Consider the following 27,613-nt stretch of genomic DNA (forward strand, 5'->3'; position numbering starts at 1 on the left):
AGTATTGGAAAGTGGATTATTGGTAAGTAGGTAAGGACCTACACTTAGCAATAGGTCACTAACCCCCATTAGATCCAGTTAGGTCTCAATAAATTAACCCCAGCTCAACCCATGGCAACTTGGCAAAAAGCAACAAGGCTTAACTTAGGAGACAAAAGTGTGTAAATCATTCAAATATCACAAAACAGTAATTAAATAAAACACAGGAAACTGTTTAGAAATCCGAAAACAATTTATAAACATAGTAAATATTTTTATGTTTAATTTGACACCAAAACAATTAAAATTGGATAAGAGGAACCAGAGATATGATTTTTTAAACAATAGATGTTTTCTAGCGCTTAGAAACTAAAAGCGCCAATCTGGACATCTGGTCGCACTCAACCAGGGCAAAGTCAAAATTTGATGCCGAATGCAATGAACCCTGCTCAGCTTCACAAACCAAATCGCACAAACACAACACAACCATCATGGAAGAAAGGCAGAACAAGTATGTCTCCATGAAGACCAACAGGCGGTTGGCCCATATCTATTATAAATAAAGTTATACAAATATTAGACAAGCACAAATAGGGCCAATTGGCCAGTCTAAATAGTCCAAGTGCCACCAGGCACATTTGGCACTTGTGAATGCCCCAACTTGACTCCTGACTTCAAAGTGGCCTTCACATGGTAGGGGCATCAAGGGAGCAGGCAAGCATCTCAGGGGTGATGGGTGGTGGTCGAAAGGGGGGTTTGGGAGTAGGAGTCTTGGGTTCGTCCTTGGGTTTGAGGGGGTTTGGGCTTGGCTTTCGTCTTAGTTTGTGGCTCCTTAGGTTTGTCCCTCGGAGGGGGGAACTTGGGATTGTGGGGGTTGATTTTTGGCAGGGGGAGGGGCTTGGGCTACACCAGAGGGGGCAAAGGAGGACTAGGAGGTGGAAGGGCTGGGGGTTGGGAAGGACACAGTGCTTTTTGGGGAATCACAGGGTGGGAGAGTGGTAGGGAAGAGGGAAAATTCATATAGGAATGTTTTCTTAGGGACAAAAGGGCGGACATGGGAAAGTGGAGGGAGAGGGATTGGTTGTGAGGTGTGTTCGTGTAGGTGTCTTGGGTGTAGGTGTGTGGCTGGAAGACATGTGTGCTGGGTGTCTGTTGGGTGTGTGACTATGGGCGTGTAGGTGTCTTCAAAGGAGGGGAGGAAGAGGTGCAGGGAGATGCTGTGGTGGATGGGTGACTCTCTATTGGGGTGTTGCCTGCAGGTAAGGTGGATGTGCTGCATGTGGGGCTGTTGGTAGTTGTGGTGAGTGCGCATGTGGTGAATGTGGTGGATGTATGCAGGTCTGGAAGTGTGGTGAGTGTGGGTATGATGGGACTAGGGGCTGGATCAGGGGGTATTGGCGTTGTGCCAGCAGGTGTGAGTGGTGTAGTATCTGTGAAAGAAGGGGTGGTGTGGGGATCAATGTAGGGAGTGGATGTTGTTGTGTTTGCAGGTGAGTATTGCCTGTGTGCTTGTTAGGGGTGGGTCTTGTGGTGCTTGTGTTTGTCACTGCGAACCATGTCTGTTGAGGTAGATGAATAACAATTTGACTGTGTGCTCTGGATGGGTGTGGGTGGAGGGGTTTGGGATTGGGCAGAGGTAGCTGGAGGGGGACGGACAAAAAAGGGACACTGGCTGTCATCACCAAAGAAGCATTCTGCAGGCTAGACAAGGCACTGTGAATAGATTCCAGGAACACATTGCTCTGCTGTACCTGAGCTGCTTGTCCCTGAATGGCATGCACAATGGTTGTCTGATCCACAGAGATGGACCTCAGGAGGTCGATAGCCTCCTCACTAAGGGCAGCAGGGCTGACTGGGGCAGGGGCAGAGGTGAATGTGGCTAAGGAGACACCCACTCTCCTGGGTGAGCAGGTACAGGCAACTGGGTGGAGAGCAACAAGGAGGGCAGTGCTGGTAAGGGGAGTGGTGGACAAGGATGTTGCTGGGCCGGTCCCAAATGGGTCCACCACCGCCAGGGAGCATCCATTGGAGGAGGAATCCGTATATGAAGCAGATGATCTCCATCTCCCTCCGTCCCACTGGTCCCTTCAGCTTCACTAGTGTCAGCCTTCTGGGTCCCATTGGCGGCTGCTTCCCCACTTGCCGGCACCCCTTCTCCTTCGCCTGATGATGCTTATGCACACAAAGACAGAGGAGGAGAGTAAGGGAGAGAAGAGAGAGAAAAATAGGGTGGAAAAGGATCAATACCTACCAACGATTAACACAGAGCAACATGGACATCTCACCAATTACCAAATGGTATGCCATACCATTACAATGACATTGCATTTCAGGAAATACACATCATAAATTGCAACATGTTATGCTCGTAATCCAGCTATTGTGAGAACATCTTGGCTTAGTGAATTGGCAAGGCTGAAACACTACATAGCAACATTGTGATTACAAGGGTGATGTCATCCATGACATTTAAACAATAGGGTTAGACTCCAGGGACCTGCCATGGGACTTACCACATATACTACCATATCATAGTTGGAAAGGCTAGACCACAGAATGATAGCTGCTACAATAGATGTTGCTGTGTTATTTGTACACCTAGAGTCACATGTAGCAGAATGCTATGGTTGTTTCCCTACACATGTCCTACACTTTTAGGGCAACATATGCCAGCATGGTAAGGAGTCATTTCCTGAATACTGTCCCATTTAGGCCATATATGTTGAGGATACCTGATGCCACCCCCACAATCAGTCCATGGCAGCTACTGTGCAAGATAGAGATCACCTCAATCATAGTCGGAGACACGTATTGATGTGATGGCACTTACACCTCAGGTACATTGATGCAGATGGAAGAATCTAGTCTGACACAATGCGACAATTGCTCACACTCAACCAGTCACCCAACCATCAAAATTGTCCATTGGAAATACACTGACAGCAGCGTATAGCCACACATGACCGATTCAGAGCCTGCCAGGTTGACTGATACCCATTGTTGATGTGCATCTACCACTGATAACATGCATATCTGCCCAGAAGTAAGCTACCCAATCCTAAACAAGGCCTGTCATGTGCGAGGTGAGAGCCTGTACTTACCACTTTGTGGCTGCTGTGCTGCTCTCAAGCACCCATCCACCTCAGGGTAGGCCACCACCAATATGCAGGCCGTTAGGGGGGTCAGGGACCGACAGGCACTCCCCCCTCAGTGGTAGGGCATCCCCAGCTGGGCCTTAGTAGTCTTCTGGGCCAAGAGTCTCAGGTCCTCCCACTGCTTTCTGAAGTGAGTGTTCTGCCAGCTATGGACTCCCAGGGTCCACACCTGCTTGGCAATGGCACACCAGATTCCCTTCTTCTTCTGGGTGCTGACCAGCATGGGTGACACGGACAGACGGAAAAGGTCATGTAGAGGTGCAACGCATTAGCAGCAGTGGACTACTCACATCATACACATTACTTGCCCACACCAATGTGTCTTCATGGCCCAAACGCATGTACTATATGGACCCTGCATGCATCCACTCCCTGTGTGGCGTGGAAATGCCTTACAGCCTCACACACCCCTTTCACACAGGCTAATGGAATTGGGCTCACCTGCTCCTCTGGTGCCCCATACAGGGGTAAGACCCCGTCCACAAGCTTTTCTATCTCCTCCTGGGTGAAGGCTGGGGCCCTATCTCCTGCAGGATGTGGCATGATGGCTCCTAGAGACAGTACACAGCAGCTCATGTAGTGGAGGTCTTGCTTGCACAGGAGTCAGGTGAGCTAGGTGGCAGAAAATGACAGTTACAGCCTCTGTGTACATAACTATCAACACTAACGGTGATCATCATTGGCCCCAGTCCCCCAAAGGCAGCAATGAGATCCAATCAGGAGTTGCAAAGTGGTTGAGACCGCCTACCACCATGACGACAAACTCCGGTGGAATTAGGTCACTTCCATCTGTCCGGTGCACGCAGGACAGGCGGCTGCCATTTTAGACACAGATGATGGTTTGTAAAGTAATAATAAGTGCGTCATGCTAGACATATGTAGCGAATGCGCTGTAGGCCTATGTTGAGCCATCATGGCTGGGCCAATGAATCTGATAATCATGTCACAGTGGTTTAGGATGGGCAGGTCACAAATACAGTGCATGACCAGTGGCTCAGTACTTCATAGGCGGTGTAATCATATTCTGCAGTGGCATTTGTACATACGTGGGACGTGCTGAACTAATATGCAGCTTTTACATAGACCAGTGTTTCCCAACCTGTGGTCCAGGGACCCCTGGGGGTCCGTGAAGCCTCCTCAGGGGGGACGTGACTACCTAGAAAATTACCTAATATTAAGGGATTAGGTTCCCAGCTTTCAGTAATGACTCAGTGGGGGGTCCCTGGATTCCAAAGATGATTCAGTGGGGGGTCCCCGTGTTCCAGTAATGATAAAGTGGGGGTCCACAGAAGTCAAAAGGTTGGGAACCACTGACATAGACCATTGGACATGTAATGTGTGTGACATGCTGTTGTCCATGCCCTGTAACGGACAGCTAGGTTGGTCTACATGGGCCCTGTACATATCCATAATGGTATGTGGTGACTATTGGGGCTTGTCACAAGTGTATGTTGTGTGCAATGAGGGTCTTGTTATCTAGCATGTGTTGAGTGGTTATCAAGTTGTACATTCTCCCCTCTCTATCCCAGATACCCGGTATTGAGGAGATAGAGACATGCTACAGTGTACTGCCTTCTAGTGTACCATTTAACCCTGGAGGACCGACACATCATCCATACCTATCATCTGAATCATAACACCATAATGGAACTATGTACTGAGTTGGAGCCAGATCTATTGCTAAACATAATCCCTATGCCATCAATCCCACAGTACAGGTCTTGTCTGTGCTACACTTCATTGCCTCTGGCTCTTTCCAGATTACAGTGGGTTTGGCAGCAGGGATGTCACAGCCCATGTTCAGTCTTGTGTTGACAGATGTACTGTCTGCTTTACTGAAACATAGGACAGCTATATCAGGTCCCTGCGACTTGTGAATTTGGCTACTGTTAAGGCTGACTTCTATCATATTGGATGCATCCCTCATGCAAGTGGGGCCATAGATAGCACCAACATTGCTTTGGTCCCTCCCAGGGCTAATGAACAAGTCGGTAGGAACAGAAAAATTACTATTCCATCAATGCACAGGGGGTGTTTCTCACAGACCAGTACATTTCCCAAGTGACGACCAAGTACCCAGGATTTGTGCATGACTCCTTCATTCTGAGGAACAGCAATGTACCACACATGATGGCACAACTACAGAGAGAAAGAGTGTTGTTCATTGGGAAGTTTGCAATAGGAGGTGTGTCACTGTAATGTCAACTGTCATCCCATTCAGCCCTGTGCCTCTACTGGTATTGTAACTGGTCCTACCTTTGTGGACCCAGGTGACTCTGGCTATCCTAACCTTCCCTTACTGCTGGCACCAGTGAGGTACCCTACCACGGATGGGGCGCACCTTTCAATGAGGCCCGCTGCACGACGAGGCATGTTACTGAAAGAGCATTCGGGCTCCTGAAGGCAAGATTCAGGTGCCTCCGCATCTCTAGAGGTGCTCTCCTCTACAGTCCCCTAAAGGTATGCCAGATCATAGTTGCCTGCTGCATGCTACACAATCTGGCCCTGAGACAACAGATTCCATTACTGGCTAATGAGGTGGAGGCAACTGGACCAGTGATTGTTTCTGTGGAAATGGAAAGTTATGAGGAGGCTAATGAGGAAGGTGCAGCTGAATGTAGAACTGAGTTGATCACTCATTACTTCCAGTAACATAAAGGTATGTTGTGTCTGTATTGTCAGGTGTATTATTTACAAAATGCCTCATGACAGTGCTGCTCATGGTCTGGTACATCATTGGAGGTGTTCAGTGTATCTATTCCTCGGTGTGACTTGTAGTAGGAGACAGATAGCATATCAGGAGCTGTGTTACTGATAAAATCTTACTGACATGTATGGTGAATGCAGATTGGTAGGTTGACAATTCCTATGTACAGGCATGTAGTGTGTTATTTGTCCTGCAACGTCTTGTGCAAATGTTTCCCAAATTAAGATTGTGTAGTGTGTCTTACTCCCTATCAAAGCTGTTGGCTATGAAATTTTGGGACATTGGTGGTCATTATGACATTGGCAGTAAATGCCGCCTACTGCCTGCGGTGACAGCCACCAATACCATCACGGAGACGCACATCTGTTCGCCATATGATGACATACACACACTAAACCAACAGGATACTGCCACAAACACAAATCCGCCAGACCAAAGGTCAGTGTTAAAGTGTCAGTACGAACACCCATACTGTTACACCAACAAAACAACGCCCACCACATTATGAGCCACGAATCACCACGGCGGACATTCAACGGCGGTAAACCATTGGTGGTACTCACCGGCGCGGTCAGAATGGCGTCCCAAATACAAAACAACACAAAATTGGCCAAAACTAAAATCACACATCTGACACTCATACACACATACAGCCACCCTCCCACAGCACTATATAACACACACCCACATTACACAGAACCCTTTGCCAACACGAAAAGACTGCAATAGCTAGCCACGCAAATCACAGAGACAACTACACACACACACACCACAACCACCCATACATCCATCACGCACTCCACATCCCACACCCTACCACATTACTCAACACCCTCTGCACAACACACACCACACAACACCCATGTCCCCACTAAGGCACCAAAGTTTCACAGATGAGGAGTTGCAGGTCATGGTGGAAGAAATAGTCAGGGTAGAGCCACAGCTCTTCGGAGCACATGTACAGCAAATATCCATTGCCAGGAAGATGGAGTTATGGCTGAAAATCGACAGGGTGAACGGCATGGGACAGCATCCAAGAACAAGGGACAACATCAGGAAGAGGTGGACCGAACTGGGGGGAAGGTACATTTTGTGGCAGCAAGGCACCAGCTCGCCATCCAGAGGACTGGTGGTGGACCCCCACCTCCTCCCCCACAGCTGACAGCATGGGAGGAGCAAGTCATAGCAATCCTGCATCCTGACGGACTCACTGGAGTAGCCGGAGGACTGGATACTGGTGAGTCAATATTTAATGCTTATCACCCCCATTCCTGCATGCCATCACACCCCTCACCCTGGCTCCCATCACTCCACTCCATCCCACACAGTGCACCTACACATATGACTAACCCCAATGCCAAGCCCTGCATGCCATACCAATGCATGTACAGCCCTCCCAGCCCTGCATGTACCCCATCACCAGCACAGCATGGGGAACTAACAATCCCACACATATCACCATATACAAACAAAGGTGGCAGGGCAACAGCAACTAAATAGGGGAAGCTAGGGATGTACAATATGTCACAGACATGAATCATAATACATCACTTACATCCCCACAGGTATCTCAGCCAATCTCAGCAGGGAGGAGGGGCTACGACTATCCAGTCCCCCAACAGAAGATGTCCCCAGTGATGACAACAACTCTAGACTTCTGGATCTGGATGAACTCCCTGCCCATCAGAGACATCTGGCCAGTCGGCCACCCCAGCCCACTTACAGTCCACCACAAAGCCTCCCCCCTCAGTATGCAACACCATAGCACCCACCCAGCATCGCCACACCTCTGTCCCCAGGACACATCAGTCAGCAGTCTGCCCACCTGTACAGGGACCCGAGTCCACACCTCACAGCCAGGACTATCAGGGTCCTGGGTTCAGTGGCAGTGGGCACACCGTTTAGGGGACACAGGCACAGGAGGACAGGGACACTCGGAGGACAGCTGTGTGCCAGGGGGAGGATAGGCCCAGGGAACCGACTCTCCAGGAGGCACTCACTAATATCCTGTGGGCTTACCAACAATCCCAGGAGAAGATGGGCCAGTACTTAACAACATGCAGGAGAACAAACAGCTGCAGGAGATACACCATCAGGAGATCAGGGACGATTTGCATGCCCTCAATACCACCATGGTCTCCATAGTAGAGATGCTGGCTGATATGGCCAACATCATGAGGGAATGTATAGCACACCACTGGGCCCCTTCCGCTCGCCATTCAACTGAACAGCCCACCACATCTGCAGTAGCTAGTGGACACGAGGTCCTGCCACAGGACCCACAGGCCACCAGCACCCCTCCCCCTGCATAAGGTGAACTACCCCACAAACATTCCCTGCGATCCAGACAGATGCCGGTGACACCTGCCAAGACCAAGACCACTGCCAGGAAATGAGACCCTCCTGAATGTCCACTGTGTTTTCCACTTTGTCACCTTGTCCACTTTGAACTGCCATTGCTCCCCTTCCTATGGCCCTTGGACACTAGACCTGTGCTTCAAACAGACTGGACTAATACCCTGGACTTACCTCTACGATCACCCCATTCCATTGCACTTTGCCTTCTATTAATTGCACTACAATAAACACCCTTGGGCACAACTTGAGTGATAGTGCTTTATGTGATGAAAATGTGCACTTATGTTAACAGTTACATCTTGTGCAATTGACATGAACTTTGGTACGGCATACAAATGATGAAGTCATGACATCAGTGCACAGTAGTAATGACAACATTAACAGCAAATAGAGAAGGCATAGGTGACAGTCAGTTGAGATGCAAAGAAAGTGACTGCCACCCTACAACAGTCTCACTGAAAACATAAATAATTAGGGGAATGGTCAGCTCCATAGTCTCACCTGTGTGTCATTGGAAGTACTGACGTATTGCTAATGTTCTGTTGTCCACATCCTCATTCTCTGGCTCCTCATCCTCACTGTCCTCAGGGTCCACTGCTGCCACAGGGGCATTTACAATCTCCTCCTACTGCACATAAGGCACATGTCATCTGAGGGCCAGGTTGTGCAACATGCAGCATACTACAACTATCTGGCAGACCTTCTCAAGGGAGTAGCACAGGGATCCGTTTGTCAGATGGAGGCATCTGAACCTGGCCTGCAGGAGGCTGAAGGTACGTTCTATGATTCACTTGGTTCGCCCATGTGCATCATTATACTGATTCTCAGCCCCTGTCCTGGCATTCCTCACAGGTGTCAGGAGCCAATACAGGCTTGGGTAGCCAGAGCCACCTGCAAAAATTGAGGGAAAAACATTAGCCTTACCAAATGGTATGGGGATGACTCCAGAAGGCATACACTGACATATCTGGAGTGGGGACTCAGGCTCACCTATCAGCCACACCCTGTGCCTCTGTAATTCGGCCATCACATTTGGGATGCTGCTATTCCTCAGGACGAAGGCATCATGCACCAACCCAGGATACTTGTCAGTGACGTGGGAGATGTACTGGTCCTCCAGGCACACCATTTGCACATTGAGTGAGTGGAAACTCTTCAGATTCCTGAGCACCTGTTCATTGTGGCGGGGAGGACAAATGCAATATGTGTACCGTCAATTGCCCCAATAATATTAGGAATATGTCCCATTGCATAGAATCCAGCCTTCACAGTGGCCAAATCTTCCACTTGGGGGAAAGCGATGTAGTTGCACATGTGTTTGACCAAGGCAGACAAAACCCTTGCCAGAACTATTAAGAACATTGGCTGTGAAATTCCTGCTGCCAAGCCCACTGTCCCTTGGAAAGAACCAGTTGCCAGGAAATGGAGCACTGATAGAACTTGCACAAGTGGGGGATCCCAGTGGGATGACAACTGATATCAGAACACGCTCTAATTGAATACACAGCTCTGTGATTGTGGCCCTGTCGAGTCTATAGGTCAGTATTATATGCATCTCCTCCAGGGTAGCCAAGTCTACAAGGGGTCTGTACGTGGGTGCTTGCCTCATCCTCCTATTCCTCCACAGTGGTAGGTATTTAAGGGACACAAGAGTGAGAAGGGTGTCACAAACTGAACAATGGAACCCCACCATCCCTGTGCAACTGGGCATGTATGTAACTGTGCAATGTGAATGGCAATGTATGTGCAATTCACAGCAATGACGCAGTTTCAAATTTCTGATTGTTGTCCATGAAATGGTGACCGCCTGTCCTGTAAGTATGGACAGGTGGAAGTGATTTAACTCAGCCGGCGTTGGGCGTCATGTCAGATGGTGGTCTTGCACCACTTGTTTTTCCTCATTGGCTAACATGGGGCTCTGTGAAGTACAGCATCCAATGATGATCACCAGTGGCCATGACGGTGTACACTGACTCGGACGTGACTGCCATTGTCTATCTATAAGTTAACTTGATTTCTGACTTTCCACAGGACAACACCTTTCATTGCGTGTGCTGCTGTGACCTGTACCTGGATCCTGCCATAGCCCATGTGACTAGGGAAAGGGCCCCTGCCTTCACTTTGGAGGAGTTGTAGCACCTGGTGGATGGGGTCCTATTCATGTATGGACAGCTCTATGGGCTTCCAGACCAACAGGTGAGTACACCATGGGGACGATGCATGCGACAAGGTGTGGGCTATATCTGGTGGTAGTGTACATGCAAAGCTCTGGGTGATGTGTGTGCCAAAGGAGAGGGAAATGTAATTTGTGGGCCATATGTGTGACAGGCTGGATTGTATGGTTAATGGTGTCCTCCTGTCTGTATTACCTCTGCAGTTCAGAGCCCAACAGAAGAAGGGATTGTGGTGGGCATACCATCGCCAAGGATGTGCGGACCCTGGGGGGTCCATATCAGGTGGAGCACCCACTGCATGAAAAGGAGGGCACTTGAGGGCAGCACAGCAGCCCAATGGGGGTCAATACAGTGAGCGTGACAACCATTTGTGGGGGCTGGCATTTGTGAGTTTCAGTAACTGGGTGCCCCTTAATGCCAGGTCAGACATTGCTGGGTGGTCCAGCACAAGGTAAATGGATGTATAGCAAAATCTTTATTCCAGCTAGGAGGCATTCCAGGTCAGATAGGGCTTAGTGGGTCTCAGGAGGGGTGCAATTGGCGGTGGTTGGCTTTCATCTTGCTGTGGTACCTAGCCAATGGAATGCCAGTGTGATGCATAGTGGCCAATCATGATCCCTGTGTGGGGTGGTATTGTGTATGGCATCTGTGGTATTGGTGATGCAATTCGTCCAGTAAACCCTTTCTCTTCCCCCCCCATTTTCTTCTGTCATCCTGTCCATGTGTGCATTAGCATCATTCTGACAGAGGACCAGGGGCACTGGTGACTGAGGGAGCTGCATCCCACAGGACCTAGGAGGCAGAGTCCACCCACGCCAAGGGGTCCAGTGGGCCTGAGGGCGAGGGGAGCACCACGGTGGAGACAGGAGATGACAACACTGACTTTGATACCTCCTCTGATGGGAGCTCCTTGGTGATGGCGGACACCTCTGAAACCACCCCAGCTACACATACATCCGCCACCCCCTACCCGCACTGCCCTCCCAGTAGCCCCCCAATGAGTTGCCCATGCTCACTCACCCAGGAGGGTAGGCGTCTCCTTCGCCCCAGGCACCTCAGGCCCTGCCACGGTGAGCCCTGCTGCCCTCAGTAAGGAGGCGATTGACCTCCTGAGATCCATCTCTGTAGGGCAGTCAAACATAGTGAATGCCATCCAGGGTCTTGCATCCCAGATGCAGCAATGCAATGCGTTCCTAAGAGGCATCCACGGTGGCTTGGTTGCCCTACAAAGATCGTTTCAGACTCTGGCCTCCTCTCTGATGGCAGCCAGTGTCTCTGTTCCTACCGTCCCCCGTCCATCTACCACTTCCCAGTCTCCTCAACCCCAACCCATCCCATGCACACATACAGAAAAGCATGCACACAAAACATCAGACAAGAGGAGCACAGTCAAACACAAGCAGCACACTTCAGGTCACAAGTATCAACAACAGACAGTTGCACACACAACCACATTCACTGCCTCCACTGTCTCCCCCTCCTCCTCCTCCGCCCTCACAGTCACATCTCACTCACACCTGCCTCAACAGCCACCACCACCATCACCACATCATGTAGCACATACACCCCACTTGCAGACACCTCCACAACATCCATCTATGTGTCCCTTTTGTCCTCTCCCACCCTGTCTGCCCCCTCAAAATAGACACAAACGCACACACTCAGACTTGCAACATCCATCCACCTCACACATGCACACTGTCCATGCACCTACACCCAAGACCAGCAGACATACACCTACAACAAACACTCCCTCAACTTCCACTCCCAGCCCTCCTCCCACATCCTGCCCCAACATACCTAAGAAGCTTTTCCTTGCCCATCTTGACCTCTTCCCTCCCCCTCCACCCCACGTCCTGTCCGTAACAGCAGGGTCTCAGTGACCCAGCACAGGTTCCCACTCCATCAGCAAAGACAGGCAAGAGTCCCCTACACCAGCAGAGACCAAAGAGCCCTCACCTCCAGCAGAGGCAGCCAGGGTAACACCTCCACCAGCAGTGGGCAAGGAGCCCTCACCTCCAGCAGAGGTAGCCAGGGAAACACCTCCACCAGCAGTGGGCAAGGCGCCCTCACCTCCAGCAGAGGTAGCCAGGGAAACACCTCCACCAGCATTGGGCAAGGAGCCCTCACCTCCAGCAAAGGCAAACATGGTAACACCTGCACCAGCAGTGGGCAAGGAGCCCTCATCTCCAGCAGAGGGCATGTAGGCCACCCATCAGAGACAATTGGGCATGGAGCCCCCTTCAGAACCAGTGGGCATGTTCCCCACTTCAGAGACTGGGGCCTTGCACTCCCAACCAGGGACAATTGGGCATGGAGCCCCCTCCAGAACCAGTGGGCATGTTCCCCACATCAGCTGAGGTGCCCCCCACCCCATGCCCCTTCCACTGAGGTGTCTGCCCATTTCCAACATAATGCCCCTGCACAGTGGAGTTTGGATAGCCAGGAGTGAAGTTGGACCTTGTACTGTGCCCTGTGGCCATGTGGGACTTCTGGACTTTGGACTGGCCATTGGCTCTTTCTGAACATTGATGCTTTTGTTTTCACATGGACAATATGGTGGCTTAAATCTCAGTGTGGTCCTTGTTTTAATTATATGTGGATCCTGTGACATTTCTTTTAATCTACAGCTAGACGTGTGTATGGAGTGTGCGTGAATGGTGTGTGTTGTGCATTTGTGTGTCACTCTCCTTTTCATCTCTCCCTCCCTTATGTGCTAGGCTGCTGTACTCACCGTTGTCGTCAGCGTTGGTGTTCCACAAGGACCATGGCGTATAAGAGCATCTGGAAGAATTGAAGTTCCGGTTCCATGGCGGCAGTGGAGTCCTCTGTGTACCTGTTGGTGAGTCTTTCGTTTTTTGTGTTCTGTTTCTGCCAGGCTTTTGATGGCATTGACCCCGGAAATCCTGGCGGTTTGCTGTGTCATAATTTAGTGGGCGGTACCCTGTCTTCCGTCTGACTGTTGTTGGCTACCACTGTGGTCAGTGGTGTTAACACCCTGGCGGTTGGTGTGGTACATTGGCTTTCTATGGGAGGGATCACCGCCATGGTCATAATTTGACGGTAATTACCGCCAGCCTGTTGGCATTATTACCGCCACTTTAACAGTCATTGCCAATGTCGTAATGAGGGCCATTGTCCTTTCATAACAGTAGTAAGTGTAGTAATTTAACCATTTCACCTGTGACAATAGTTATGTGACTCTTGATCTTGTGGGTGCAATATTGTCTTTTGGTGTCCCCTGTGGGGTTGCAAATCCACACTATGCACAACAACAATGTACTATATGTGTGCTGTGGGTCCCACCATGCCTACTGTCCTGATGTGAGTACCTGTCTTGGTCTATTAGCAGGTTGGATTTGTGGAACTTCTCCTGTGTGTGGCTGGGCTAGTGACTCCCTTGCAAATGGAATTAGGACCATGTCTTGTGTAGTGGTTCACCAGTAGAGAATGCCTCCCTCTGCTGTTCATGTGACATACATTTGGTGAAGGGGAATTACCACACATTACATTTTGCTAGGATTGACATTCGTGCATGTGAGAATAAAGACAGTTCCCTTTGTTTTATAGGGTTTCTTGTGCACAAAGTGTGGGAGAGCTGATGAGTGTGGTCATGGTTGGAGTAAACATCAGATTGGGTCACTTAGCTGTAGCCAGTACAGGTCCAGTATCCAAGGGCCATGTGAAAATGAAGTAATGACATTGAACAGCCAAGAGTGGAACTCAGTGGCACACAAGGGAGAATGTCCAGAAAAGGGTCACTTCCTGTCAGGGGGTTTGGTCTTGGAATCAGCTACTGCAGGGTGTCTGGATGGACGACCACATTTACAGGGAGTGTTCCTCAGCTGCAGAGGGTGGGGTGCCAATGGGCTGCAGTTCCTCTGGCAGGGCTTCCATTCCAGTAGCTGAGGCTGATGTTGATGCTCAGTTGGTATCTAGCTAGTGGTTGGGGCCTGCTGGTGGGTGGAAGTAGCACGCAGGATGCTTGTGAGCTCCTTGAGCACCCCTGAAATGGAGGCCATTGTGGGAATGTGGGCCTGCCACTGCTGCATGTCCTTCTGGTGGAATTGCCTCTGCAGCCTTTGGTTTTTCCTCCAGTATGGTGAGTATTAGGCCCATCTTGCCCTGGGATTGCTGGTATGCTCCCAGGCCTTGGGAGATGGTTTCCTGGCCAGGTGAGTCCCTTGGGGGCCCTATCCCCTAGCCAACAGGTGCCCTTCTATGGCTCCTGACCCCCTGTGTCAATGCCCTTGCACGTGGGCCCACTCCCAGTTATCCCAGGACCATCTTATCTTGGGTGTGAGGGGTCGACTCAGGTCCCTGTACTGTGGGGCACACTGCTGATTGACCAGTCCTTGGGACACAGGTTTAGGGAGCAGGGTTTGGCTGAGATGTAGATGCCAAAGGTTGGGGGGGGTTGGATGTCGGTAGGCTGAGACTGGGAGTAGTAGACTGACCAGGTGTCCAGATGAGCCAGGTAAGTCGTTTATGTCCAGACATCCTGTGGCGTTGTCGTCACTGGGACCATCCTCCTAGGGAGGGCTGGCTGTCTCTGGCATCCTCTCCATTGTGGCAGTGGCAGGGGTACCTGCAAACTAAGTGGGAGAGTATCACGTGGTGGAGATGTGAATGTTGGTCTCTGTTTCTGATACATACAGTGGCTTAACTCGATTCCCAATTGCAGCAATGGCAGATGCAGCACTACAGACATTGTTTGTAGATAATGTACAGTGATATGCATGTTCCATTGAGGGTTGCTGTATGGGGATTGCATTTCTCTCATTGCCCTGTATAGGTCCTCAGTTGTAGCATCCCGTTGGTGCTGCAGATGCAATATTTGTGCATGCAAGTGTTGCACTGTGACGTGGACAGATCTATTTTTCAGGTGGATGCGTGGGTGCATTGCAGGAGTTGTAGTGATGGTGTTTGGCAGTGCAATCCGTGCAGTGGCCAGGTATTATCTGGCCATTGTGGCTGGGTGGTGGGATGGCATCCAGGGAAGGGGCTTTAGGTGAGGTATTGGAGGTGTAGTGGAAGATAGGGTGACTTGGGGAGTTATAGGGTGGTGGGGTAGCATGCTGGTGGGCCGAATTAGTTCTAGGTGTGTGTGGGTACATCACCAGTGTCCAGTCCTCAAGGTATTCCAGTCAGGCCTTTGGGATGTAGGATGTCCAAGATCTTCTCCCTCAATGCAAACTCTGAGGGAGGAGGTGGGGGCCCACCGCCAGTCTTCATCATGGCAATTTAGTGCCTGGACGCCATGGAAAGCACCTTCTCCCTAAGGTCATTCCACCTCTTCCAGATGTCCTCCCTTGTGCATGGATAGTTGCCAACTGAATTTACCCTGTCGGTGATTCTCTGCCATAACTCCATTTTCCTGGCTATTAATGTTTGCTGGACCTGTGCTTCAGCAGTTGTGGCTCTACCCTGATGATTTTATTAACCATGACCCTCAACTCATTGTCTGTGAAGCGTGGGTGTTTCTGACGGGACATGGTGTTATGTTGTGAGTGGGGGTGTGTGTAATGTGCAAGGGTGCAGTGTAGGGTGCTTGGTGGTGTGGGGGTGCTTGTTTGTGTGTGCTCGTTGTTTGTGGTGTTTGTGTGCTGTGACAATGTGTGTATTGTGTCAATGGTGCAGTTGTGTGGTGTGTGCTAAGTGTTATGTGTGATTTTGCATATGATGTGTGTGTGCAATGTCTCTGCTTCGTGTGGTCCTCTCAGTTGGTGTATTTCGTTTTGGTGCAAAGGGTTGTGGGTTGTGTGGGAGTGTTTTATATTGTGTTTATCGTGGTGTGTGTTGGTGTGTCTAATGTGTGTATGTGTGTCAGGTGTGGGGTATTCGATTTGTTTAATGTGGTGCTGTGTTCCTGTAGAGGTGTGTTTTCGGCCACTGTATTTCATACCGCCAATGGTTTTCCACCGTGCAATGACAGATGTGCTGATTTATGGGTCTAAAGTGGAGAGGGGTTTTTGTTCGGCATGGCGGTGCTGGGACCGCCTCTATCCTGCTGTCAGTTGTCCTGGAACTGGTGGATTTATGGCTATTCTTGGGTGACATGCTTTGTGGACTCTTAGGTTCCCACCGGTTCCCACCCCAAGCCCCAGGAACACCCCCTCCCATACCAGAGGGACACCAGAGGATGGTGAACCCCGTCCCAGATGGATGAAGTAAGCATTTATAAAATTTTATTAAAGTGCCATTGGGGGCCCTTACATGGGCCCCCCTACCTGGCACTGGGTGTAATGGCCATGCCCAAGGGACACTGGTCCCCTCTGCTGGCCACTGGGGTGCTGGGCATGACTTCTCTCTTTTCTAAGACAGGAGTCATTTTTGGTTGGTTGTGCATGAGGAAATAATGTTAGGCTGGTTACGGTCATTTTCTGTCGCAGAACCTCCTTTTCCCATACCGCCACCCCCAACTGGTTAGCGTTTTTTTTTGTGATGCTAGCCCAAGCTTAGTGCCGGTTTGCGCCATTCCTTAAATATGGTGCCCGGCTGGCACTGTAGAATGGCGCAAGCCGGTGCTATACTTTTTGATGCAAAACTATATTAATGCAGATTTGTGTCAAAAAGTATAAAAATGTCCCTTTATACGCCAGGCAGGATACCACCAACACTGGCTGTCCTTTGACGCCTGCAACCACGACAGTCTTGCTGAAAGACTGCCAAACCCATAATGAGGGCCTTAGGCCCTCATTACAACCCTGGCGATCGGTGTTAAAGCAGCGGTAATACCGCCAACAGCCCAGCGGAAGAAAAAATTGAATCACGACCATGGCAGAAACCGCCAACATAGACAGACACTTTAACACTCTGACCGCCACGGCGGTAGAAACAAACACCACGTTGGTAGCCACCAACAGACAGGCGGAAGACAATGTACCGCCCACCCCATTACAAGAGACCTATCCGCCACCTTTTCTGGGGCAGTACCAACGCTATCAAAAGCACGGCGGAAACAGGAATTGTAACGGAAACCACTCACCTCTCGACACCCAATGAGGAACCAGGATGCCATGGAGCCCAAACTACAGGTCCTTCCCATGCTGGTCTTCCTCCTCTTGTATCAGGAGCACGAAAGACGCTGTTGACGACCACAGTGAGTACTGCACCTATAATACAGGGGAAGGTGGGAGGGAAAAGAGAGTAACAGACACATGCAACACACAACACCCCCACCCCCACCCCCACCCCCAACCCCACCCTCACCCACACCATACACACGAATACATTCAGCAACATTACATATACACCCTTCATCCCCTGGAAGAACGCAAGGACAAAAGAAAATTGTTGTAAAAAGTGTAATCAATAAAAATCAGATAGGGAAATTAAAAAAATCAGTATATAAAAATACGTATACCAACTACACAAGTCCAGATATTAATCAAATCATTGTCTGTGGATCAGAGTCCCAAAATGCATGGGCAAAGCCCACACAAGATACCTGACTCAAAACGGAGAGAACACTGCAGGGGCATCAGATCGAAATGAAACAGTCATCTCAGGGGGAGGGGGAGGGAGAGCACCTCAGCTGGATGAACGGATGACACCATTGCTCCACGAGGGGGCTCCATGCCCACTGCTGTATCCTGGGGAGTGCAAAGCCACAGTCTCTCAAGTCTTTCCAGTAGGTGGTTTCCCACTGCTCTATCCTGGGGAGTGCAAAGCCATAGTCTCTCAAGTCTTCCCAGTGGGTGGTTTGCCCACTGCTCTATCCTGGGGATTACAGGATTTGGTGTCTGATGTACAGGGATGGGACCTGGACAGCCTGGCCCTAGGGGAAGGATGGGGGGGGAGGTGTAGGGAAGAGGTCAATGTTAGCCAGGAAAAGTTTCTTAGATACACTGGGACAGGAAGATGGAGGAGGTTTGGGAGTGGAGGAAGAGGTAGTAGTTGTAGGAGGTGTATGTTTGCTGAATTTGGGTGAAGGTGCATGGGCCAGAGGCTGTTGTGAGGTGGATGGCCGTTGGGTGGGTGTGTGCTTGCGGTTGTGTAGTTTGGGAGGAGGGCACACAGACACACTGGGATACGACACAGGGGATGTGTGAATGGTAGTGGGGTGGTGATTGCACGTGAGCGGTGTGTGGTGATGGGCTTGCTGTTAAAGAGGTAGTGGCTGAGGATGTAGTGCATGCAGGTGTGAGTGGAGACGAGACAAGGAGGGAGGAGGAGGACGTGGAGGAGGGGGACACAGTGGAGGCACTGGATGTTGCTGTGTCTGCATGGGGATGGTGCTTGTGTGAGTGCCGGTGGGATGTGTGGTGCTTATGTTTGCCATGTCCACTCTTGTGTGTCGATGAGTGTGCATGCTGGTCTGATGGTGTGCTTGGGATAGAGGAAGTTGGAGGGGGGAGGCTAGACACAGGGACAATAGCTGCCATCAGTGCTGAGGCCAGAGCCTGAAATGCTCTCTGTTGGGCCGCCTGGCCAGAATGAATGCCCTCCATGTATGCATTTGTTTGCTGCAAATGCCTCTCAACACCCTGGATTGCATTCAAAATGGTAGATTGCCCAACAGTGAGGGATCTCAGGAGGTCAATAGCCTCCTCACTGAGGGAAGCAGGCTGACTGGGGCAGGGCCTGAGGTACCTGGGGCGAAGGAGATGCCCACCCTTCTGGGTGAGCCGGCATGGGAGACACGCTGAGGGGCTGCTGGGAGGGCGGTGCTGGTAAGGGAGGTGGCGGCTGTACCTGTTGATGAAGTTGGCACAGAGGTGCCCACCACCGCAAGGGAGCTCCCATCAGAGGAAGAGTCGCTGTCGCTGGTGTATGCTCCTGTCCCCGTCATGGAACTCCCCTTGCCCTCCGTCCCACTGGTGCCTTCAGACTCCGTTACTTCACCCTCCAGGGCCAAGTGGGATGCAGCTCCCTCCTGCTCCGGTGCCACTGCTCCTCTGCCAGATGATGCTAATGCATGCATGCAAGAACAGGGTGACAAAACAAAAAATGGGGGGGAAGACAGAAGAGACACATGTAAAGTGCATGCAACACCACTACCGTTGGCAGACACAACACACAGGGAGCAGCCCTATGCACTAAGCCATGCACTAACAGTGCAGGGGAAAAGCACATGCCCAAGGGGGACTCTGTCTAGACCCATTTCATGCACAGCTGGAACTCATGGGAGCCTGACTAAATGAAGAGGACAAATACCCCCTTTGGGGTTGGAGTGGGAATGAGGCTGCAAAACAATGGATCTACCTTTGCGCATCTGCTCTTGCCTAGGGAAACCCACAGCCCACCACCCCATCCAGACACCTCGTCAATCGTGCAAAGTCAGCTGAATGACAGTGTACTCGCCCCCTTGTGGCTGCTGTGATGCCCTCAAGCGCCCATCCAACTCCCGCCAGGATCCGTTACATCAGGGGGGATGATGGGGCGACGGGCACACCTTCCACATTGGGAAGCCATCCCCAGCTAGGCCTCCGCCGTCTTCTTGCTCCAGTGGCGCAAGTCCTCCCATCTTTTACATCAGTGGGTGCTCTGTCTATGGTAGACCCCCAGGGTCTGCACTCCCTTGGTGATGGCACACAAAACACCCTTCTTCTGGTGGGCGCTGATCTAGAGGAAAAGTGAAGTCATAATGGATGTTATTATCCCGTACAGTTCTTCTCACACATTGCCTAAAAACCTCCCACCCTGGCCCAGACAGACATACACACACACTATCCTCACATGCTGGCCTGTCCCCCCCTTCCATCCACGACACTCCATACAATCATGTGCCATCCACCATGCTCACAGTGTACTCACCTGTTTGTCTGGAGGACCGTACAGTTGAGTGTACTGGGGGAGGACCCCATCCACTGGTTTCTCCAACTCCTCCAAAGTGAAGGCAGGGGCCCTTTCCCCAGACACTGTAGCCATTGTCCCTTCCAGACACAGGTCACAGCAGCACTTGCAGTGTAGGTCCTCTCCTGTTGAAGGTCAAGTATCAAGTGAGTGAACAGTTGGGAAATGGCAGCCACATCTGTGGCGGTGCATACCGTCACCGCCGGCGTATATTGTCATTGGCTCCTGTAACCCATAGGGCCCAATGATAACCAATGCTGAATTGCGCTGCGGTCTTCAACCGCCTACTGCGACGGTGTACAACGCCAACGCAGTTACCTCATTTCCCCTTGTCCCACCTTACAGGTCAGGCAGCCGCCATTTAAGGGGGGCACATGGCAGGCCAAGTAACTGCGTCACACCTATTTAGGCCAGGAATACGGACAGACAAACGCACATAGAGAAAATGTAATGTTTTTGCAAAACAGCATTGTGATACCTAAGTGTTGTATGACTCTCTACTCACCGTTCTCCTCCATAGGGCACGTCCACTGGGGCAGGTGATGAGATGGCGCCATCCTCTGGTATACAGACCCCTGGTGGACCTTTCAACAATGGAAGAGTGACACATAATTATCACTTACAGACTTGATCGTGCTACAATCCAGGAACTGTTTGCCCAGTTGGACCCATACCTGATTTCAGCTATCCACCATCCCACAGGAATTCCCCCCTCTAGTGCAGGTCCTGTCTGTACTCCATTTCCTGGCCAGTGGGTCTTTTCAAACAACAGTGGCCTTGGCATCAGGGATTTCCCAGACAATGTTCTCTAACGTGTTGTCCAGAGTGTTGTCTGCCCTACTGAAACACATGTGTAGCTACATTGTTTTCCCTCAAGTGGATGATTTGTCCACAGTGAAAGGTGACTTCCATGCCCTGAGACATATCCCCAACATCATTGGTGCCATTGATGGTACACATGTGGCATTTGTCCCCCCCGCAGGAATGAACAGGTGTACAGAAACCACAAAAGCTGCCATTCAATGAATGTACAGATGGTGTGTTTGGCAGACCAGACCCATGTGAATGCCAAGTATCCTGGCTCAGTGCATGACGCTTACATTTTGAGGAATAGCAGCATCCCTAATGTGATGGGGCAACTCCAGAGGCACCGGGTGTGGCTTATAGGTGAGCCTAAAGTCTCCACAAAGTTTAATTTGCTGTCTGGGTATGGGAGATTCCCTAATGTTTAGAGGATGTCTAACAGTTGTCCCTCGATATTTGCAGGTGACTCTGGTTACCCCAACCTGTCATGGCTACTGACCCAGTGAGGAATCCCTGGACAAGGGCAGAGGAATTCTACAATGAGGCACATGGGCGAACTAGGAGGACAATCGAGTGCACCTTTGGCCTCCTGAAGGCCAAATTCCGGTGCCTCTATCTGACAGGTGGACCCCTATACTACTCACCGAAGAAGGTGTGCCAGATCATCGTGGCCTGCTGTATGTTGCACAACCTGGCTTTGCGACGCCAGGTACCTTTTCTGCAGGAGGATGGGCATGATGCTGGTCTTGTGGCAGCTGTGGAGTCTGTGGACAGTGAAGAAGAGGAGGCAGAAGAAGAAGATGTAGACAACCAAAACAACATCATCGTGCAATACGTCCAGTGAGACACAGGTAAGAAGATGGAACTGCTTCCCACATCTCATGCTATTGTAGTACCTAGCATAAGTCTGCCTTTTTACCTCTGTTTATGGACCCTGACTGTCACTTTGGCTTTCCATTTCACAGATTAGCAGTGCAAACCTCAGAGAGCTGGTTTGCCAGTACTGGTGGTCCATGGTGGAGCCCCCAGTATGCATGGGATTGGTCCCCCAAACCAAATTTGGAATGGGGGGGACAATCACATGATCTTAGACACCTCACATGGTCATATTCAGAGTTACCATTGTGAAGCTACATATAGGTATTGACCTATATGTAGTACACACTTGTGATGGTATCCCCATACTCACGAAGTCCGGGGAATTGACCCTGGACAGCGTGGGTGCACCTTTGTGTAGGAAAGTCCCATATTTCTTGGCATGTTACCCCAAATTTCTACCTGTATGTCAGTATGTTTTGCCTGCTTCACTGGGATCATGCTGGCCAGGACCCCAGTGCTCATAGTTTGTCGCCTATGAGTGTGTTGTCAGTAGTGCGTAACAGTGTCTCTGAAGTTCTGCTAACCAGAACTTCAGTGCTTATACTCTCTTTGCTTCCAAATTAGTCACTTTATTAGTGAATCTTTAGTGAATGTAAAATGTTTGTAAAATGAGAGAGTTAATAGATGTGTAAGTAGCTATGGGGGTGAGGTTGCATTTGGTTGAGTGAGTGGGTGTGTGACTGTGTGGGAGAGCAAGTGGCTGTGTGAGTGGCTGCATTTGGTTGAGTGAGTGGGAATGTGAGTGGCTGTACGGGTGGGTGAGAGGGTATGTGGGTGTTTGAATGGGTGAGTAAATGGGTGTGTTAGTGACTGTATCAGTGAGTGAGTTGGTGAGCCATTGAGTGTATGGGTGAGTGAGTGTATGAGTGGCTGTATGCATAAGTGAGTAGGTTTGACAGTGGCTGTATGGGAGAGTGATTGGATGTGTGAGTAGCTGTGTGTGTGAGAAAGTGGCTATGTGAGTGGCTGAATTTGGTTGAGTGAATGGGAGTGAGAGTGCCTGTACCTGTGAGAGAGTGGGTGTGTGAGTACACGTATGTGTCAGTGAATGGGTGTGTTAGTGACTGCATCAGTAAGTGAGTTGCTAAGTCATTGACTGTATGGGTCAGTGAGTGGGTCTCTGAATTGCTTTTTGCATATGTGAGGGGCTCTATCTGTGACGATATGTGAGAGTGAGTGGATGTGTGAGCATTTATTTTGGCAAGTGAGTGGGTATGTGAGTGGCTGCATGGGTGAATGAGTGTGTGTGAGTGCCTGTACAGGTGAGTAAGTGGGTGTGTGAATGGTTGTATGGGTGAGTGAATGGTTCTGTAAGTGACTGTATCAGTGAATGAGTGGCTGTGTCAGTAACTGTATGGCTGCATGTGTGGGTGTGTGAGTGGTTGTATGTGTGTGGGAGTGGGTGTGTCAATGGTTGTGGGTTCTGTTAGTGGGTATATAAGAGGTCCCATATATGTATGAGTGGATGTGTGAGTGGTTGTATGTTTCTGTGTGTGGGTGTATGAGTAGTTGTGTGAGTGTGTGAACAACTGAGTTAGTACTGTATGGGTGAGTGAGTAGTTGTGTCAGTTGTGTGAGTGAATGGGTGCCTGTCAGTATTTTTATGGGTATGTGAATAAACATTTGAATAGCTGTGTTTGTGGATGTAGGACAGTTTTATGGGAGTATGAGTGGATATGTGAGTGGTTCTGTAGATGATGTAATCAGAGATGTCATGTGAGATGTCCTGAGTGATGTCATCAATGATGTCACTGATCATGTCATGAGTGATGTAATATGTGAGGTCATAAGCAGTGCATTACAGGGGCACAATTTATGGTTAGCCCAGGTAACTATTTCAGCTGAATTTCTATGGTTTGTACCTAACTGTAACATCCCTGTAACCTTTTTTCAGTACATTTTGTAGTTTAAAAAAATTGTATTTCCTAACTATGACATCCCTGTAACGTTTGTTTTTTTCGGTGACATTCTTAGGTTTTTTAAGTTCTTTTTCCGAACTCTAATGTCACAGAAACCTTTGTTTTTTCAGTGAATTGTATTGTTTTTTAAATGTAAAGTAATTTTAATTACTATACGTTAATCCAACCACCTCTGCGTACACCTCTAAACCTAAGCCACACATGGTGTTTGATGTTGAGTTGGTTGGTTATAAGGTTTTGGCCAAATGCTGTGTATTATGCAGGGCTTTGAAATTAAAGTGTATTGATGACAGAGTGGTGTATGTGTGGTTGTCTGTGTAGTTTTCAGAGCTTATATGAGTTACCTGGTGAGTACATGAGTAGAGTATGGGTGACTAAGGGGCATATTTATACTCCGTTTGCGCTGGAATTGCGTCGTTTTTTTTTGACGCAATTTCGACGCAAAACTAACTCCATATTTATACTTTGGCGTTAGACGCGTCTAGCGCCAAAGTCCATGGAGTTTGCGTCATTTTTTTGCGTGGACACCTACTTTGCGTTAATTATATGCAAGGTAGGCGTTCCCGTCTAAAAAATCGACTCCGAGGCATGTGCGTCGGATTTATACTCCCGGGCAAAATTCACGCCCGGGAGTGGGCGGGTCAAAAAAAATGACCTACGGCCGCTTTTGCGCCATTTTTTAGCGCCTGAAAAAGGCAGGCGTTAAGGGACCTGTGGGCTCTGAAGGAGCCCAGAGGTGCCCTCCCATGCCCCCAGGGACCCCCCCTGTCACCCTTGCCCACCCCAGGAGGACACCCAAGGCTGGAGGGACCCATCCCAGGGACATTAAGGTAAGTTTAGGTAAGTGTTTTTTTTTTTTTTTTTTTTGTGGCATAGGGGGGCCTGATTTGTGCCCCCCTACATGCCACTATGCCCAATGACCATGCCCAGGGGACAGAAGTCCCCTGGGCATGGCCATTGGGCAAGGGGGCCTGACTCCTGTCTTTGCTAAGACAGGAGTCATTTCTATGGGGGTTGGGAGTGAAAAAAAAAAATTGGCGCAAATCGGGTTGAGGCGAAAAAATTGCCTCAACCTGACTTGCCCCATTTCTTGACGCCCAAGCCCCATATCCCCCTACGCCGGCGCTGTCTGGTGTACGTCGTTTTTTTTTAACGCACACCAGACGGCGCCGGCGGCTAACGCCGGCTAACGTCATTCAATAAATACGGCGCCCACATGGCGCTTCAGAATGGCGTTAGCCGGCGCTAATTTTTTTGACGCAAAACTGCGTTAGCACAGTTTTGCGTCAAAAAGTATTAATATGGGCCTAAATGTTTAACTATGTTTGGGTAAGTCAGTTCAGTGATTTTATGGGTGGGTGACTGAGTGCTGTATGGTTGACTCTCTGAGTATATGAATGTATGTATAGCTGATTGAGAGAGTGCATGAGTAGATGTGTGGGTAAGTGAGTGACTGCATTACTGAATTAGAGGCAAATGACTGAGTGCAAAAGTATCTGTATGGGGGAGTGAGTGATTGAAAAAGATGGGAAATGGGTGAGTAACTAAGTTTGTGAGTGTTTAGATGGATGACTTACTGAGTTTGTTAGTGAGTATGATTATATAACTGGTTGTGTGAGTGTATGTATGGGTGAATGTCTGCGCATTTGATTCTGTCTGATTGAATCAATAGTCACCTGAGTGGCTGTCTGAGTGAGTGACTAGGTGTTTCACTGCCTATATGGGTGAGTGAGTAAGTGCAAGAGAGATTGTATGATTAAGATTCAAAGTATTTGAGTGTTTTAATTAATTAGTGAATAAATGTATAACAGCATGTACAAATCAGAGTTTCTGTGTGTGAGTGATTGTATAATGAGCAATTGAGTAAGTCAGAGATAGTCTGAATAAGTTACTGAGTGTGTGATATGCTTTACATATGAGTTAGTAGTGTTTATGAGGCTATCATAAAGTTGGATAACCATGTAGCAGTATCATTTGAATAGTGCTCACAGTGAGTAGACATGTGTGAGAAGGCATGAATTCACATAATAGACAGAGATATATTATGGCCAAGACCAGCGAGAAGTATGAGAGAAAAAGTACAAACATAGTTAATAGGTGATTAGAATTTAACGTGTGAAAGTAAGCAGAAAAGAGTGAGATTTTTTTTAAACACATAAAGATCGTATGTAGAAAATGTATTTGATAGTGAGTTTGGATATTATATAATGATGTGTACCATTATATGTATAATAGAAAGTGTAAATTGGTAAGATTAATTAATTAAAATCTACTTAATTAAAAATATGATTTTTGTGCTGCAATTATAATTGCTGATTGATTTCTAGTTCTACAATTTTTTATACAGATTGGTTATAGTTTTGAAGTCCTTTTTCTGTGGTGAATATATAGATTGTATCTAGTCAGTTGTAGTTTGGAGCTTTTTTCCTTTAGTATTGATTTCATAAACTGTGATTCGGTTGCAAAATGAGCTATATATATTTACCGCTTTCATGATTAATCACAGATTTGGCATGTGTTGGTCAAGCAATAATTAGCATATACAGAGATATTGGAAATAACATTTGAACTTAGTAGTTTACTATACATAGTTAATAACAGAAATATTTCTGCTTAAGCATCATTTAGATCACTTTTTAATTATGTTTCTCGTCGTTGCGACTACGTCGGTGTCCGCAATGACGTCAGAGCTCGCGGAGATCACTTTCTTTTCACCAGCAGTGCTGTTTCCAGTGAGGTCTTTTGAAGCTGCAGATAAATTCATATTGTAAGTAATTTTGTTGTTTGATTTTCATTTTCAAAATATAAAATGGCGTCAGGTGGTACTGTCGAGGAATGGTCACACCATCATGAAGACAATTCCTTAGAAGATGAACTCCCTGAAAAAAAACAATCTAGAGCATGGGAGTTCTTTACCATCCCTTCAGGGGAGATGAAAACTGTTGCAAAATTGGTCAAGTGGAGCATTTGTGAGAAGATTTTATCAAGAGGCACTACAAAGAATTATTCATGCGGAACCACCAGCATAATTACCACCTGAAAACTACCTTAGCAAGGACCCAGTGAGAATGGAGTGCAGATGAACCCAGTACATCTCAAGCTCCAAAGGTGGTACCTGGTGACCCCATCCCTGCTGGCGTACAGGAACAGCTCACAGATAAAGCGCCTGAATTAAAGAAGATTGGTAGTTTTTGCCTTGAATGCTAGAAAGTACTAACAGTGGGAGAGGAGCCAATGCAGGTTCTGCTGCATACAGCAAAGGATCATCAGTGCTGATTTTTTTTTAAAATCCATTTCAATTTATTTTATTTCATGAATTGGATCTCCTAAGAGGTCCACATGCACAGCTAATACAAAATGTCATAAAGCAATAAGGATAAAATTCCTGAATAAAACTAAATAATAGCAATTACATTTTCTATAAAAAAAAAGTGAGGTAATCAAGCTTATATTCCAAAATCGATCACAAGGAATGATATCAATTTATAAAAAGTGCAGCAGACTAGGAAAATTAGCTTCTATGTGCAAAACGTTTAACTCAACCCCTCTAACTCTTTACTATATACTGCATAAAAAGCAGATCATGCAGTGCAGAAAAGGGTACCCTAGATGAGGCCACTCTTATTCGATTCCCCAGCGCATAGTAGTGTTATCTTCTCTAAGGAGAAATATAAAGCATAAACTTAAAATCCAAGATAAGAAGTGATCAGTAGGATTTAAAAAAGCCAGCCCACAGCCCATTAGGCATGTATTGTAAAACATTATCATGCTCTGCTACTCAGTAGAAAAGGGCCCCCTTCCTTAATGCACAATAATTATCAAATAGCAAGCCTCAAAACT

This window comes from Pleurodeles waltl, chromosome 10 (genome assembly GCF_031143425.1).
Source record: "Pleurodeles waltl isolate 20211129_DDA chromosome 10, aPleWal1.hap1.20221129, whole genome shotgun sequence".
Taxonomy (NCBI): Eukaryota; Metazoa; Chordata; class Amphibia; order Caudata; family Salamandridae; genus Pleurodeles; species Pleurodeles waltl.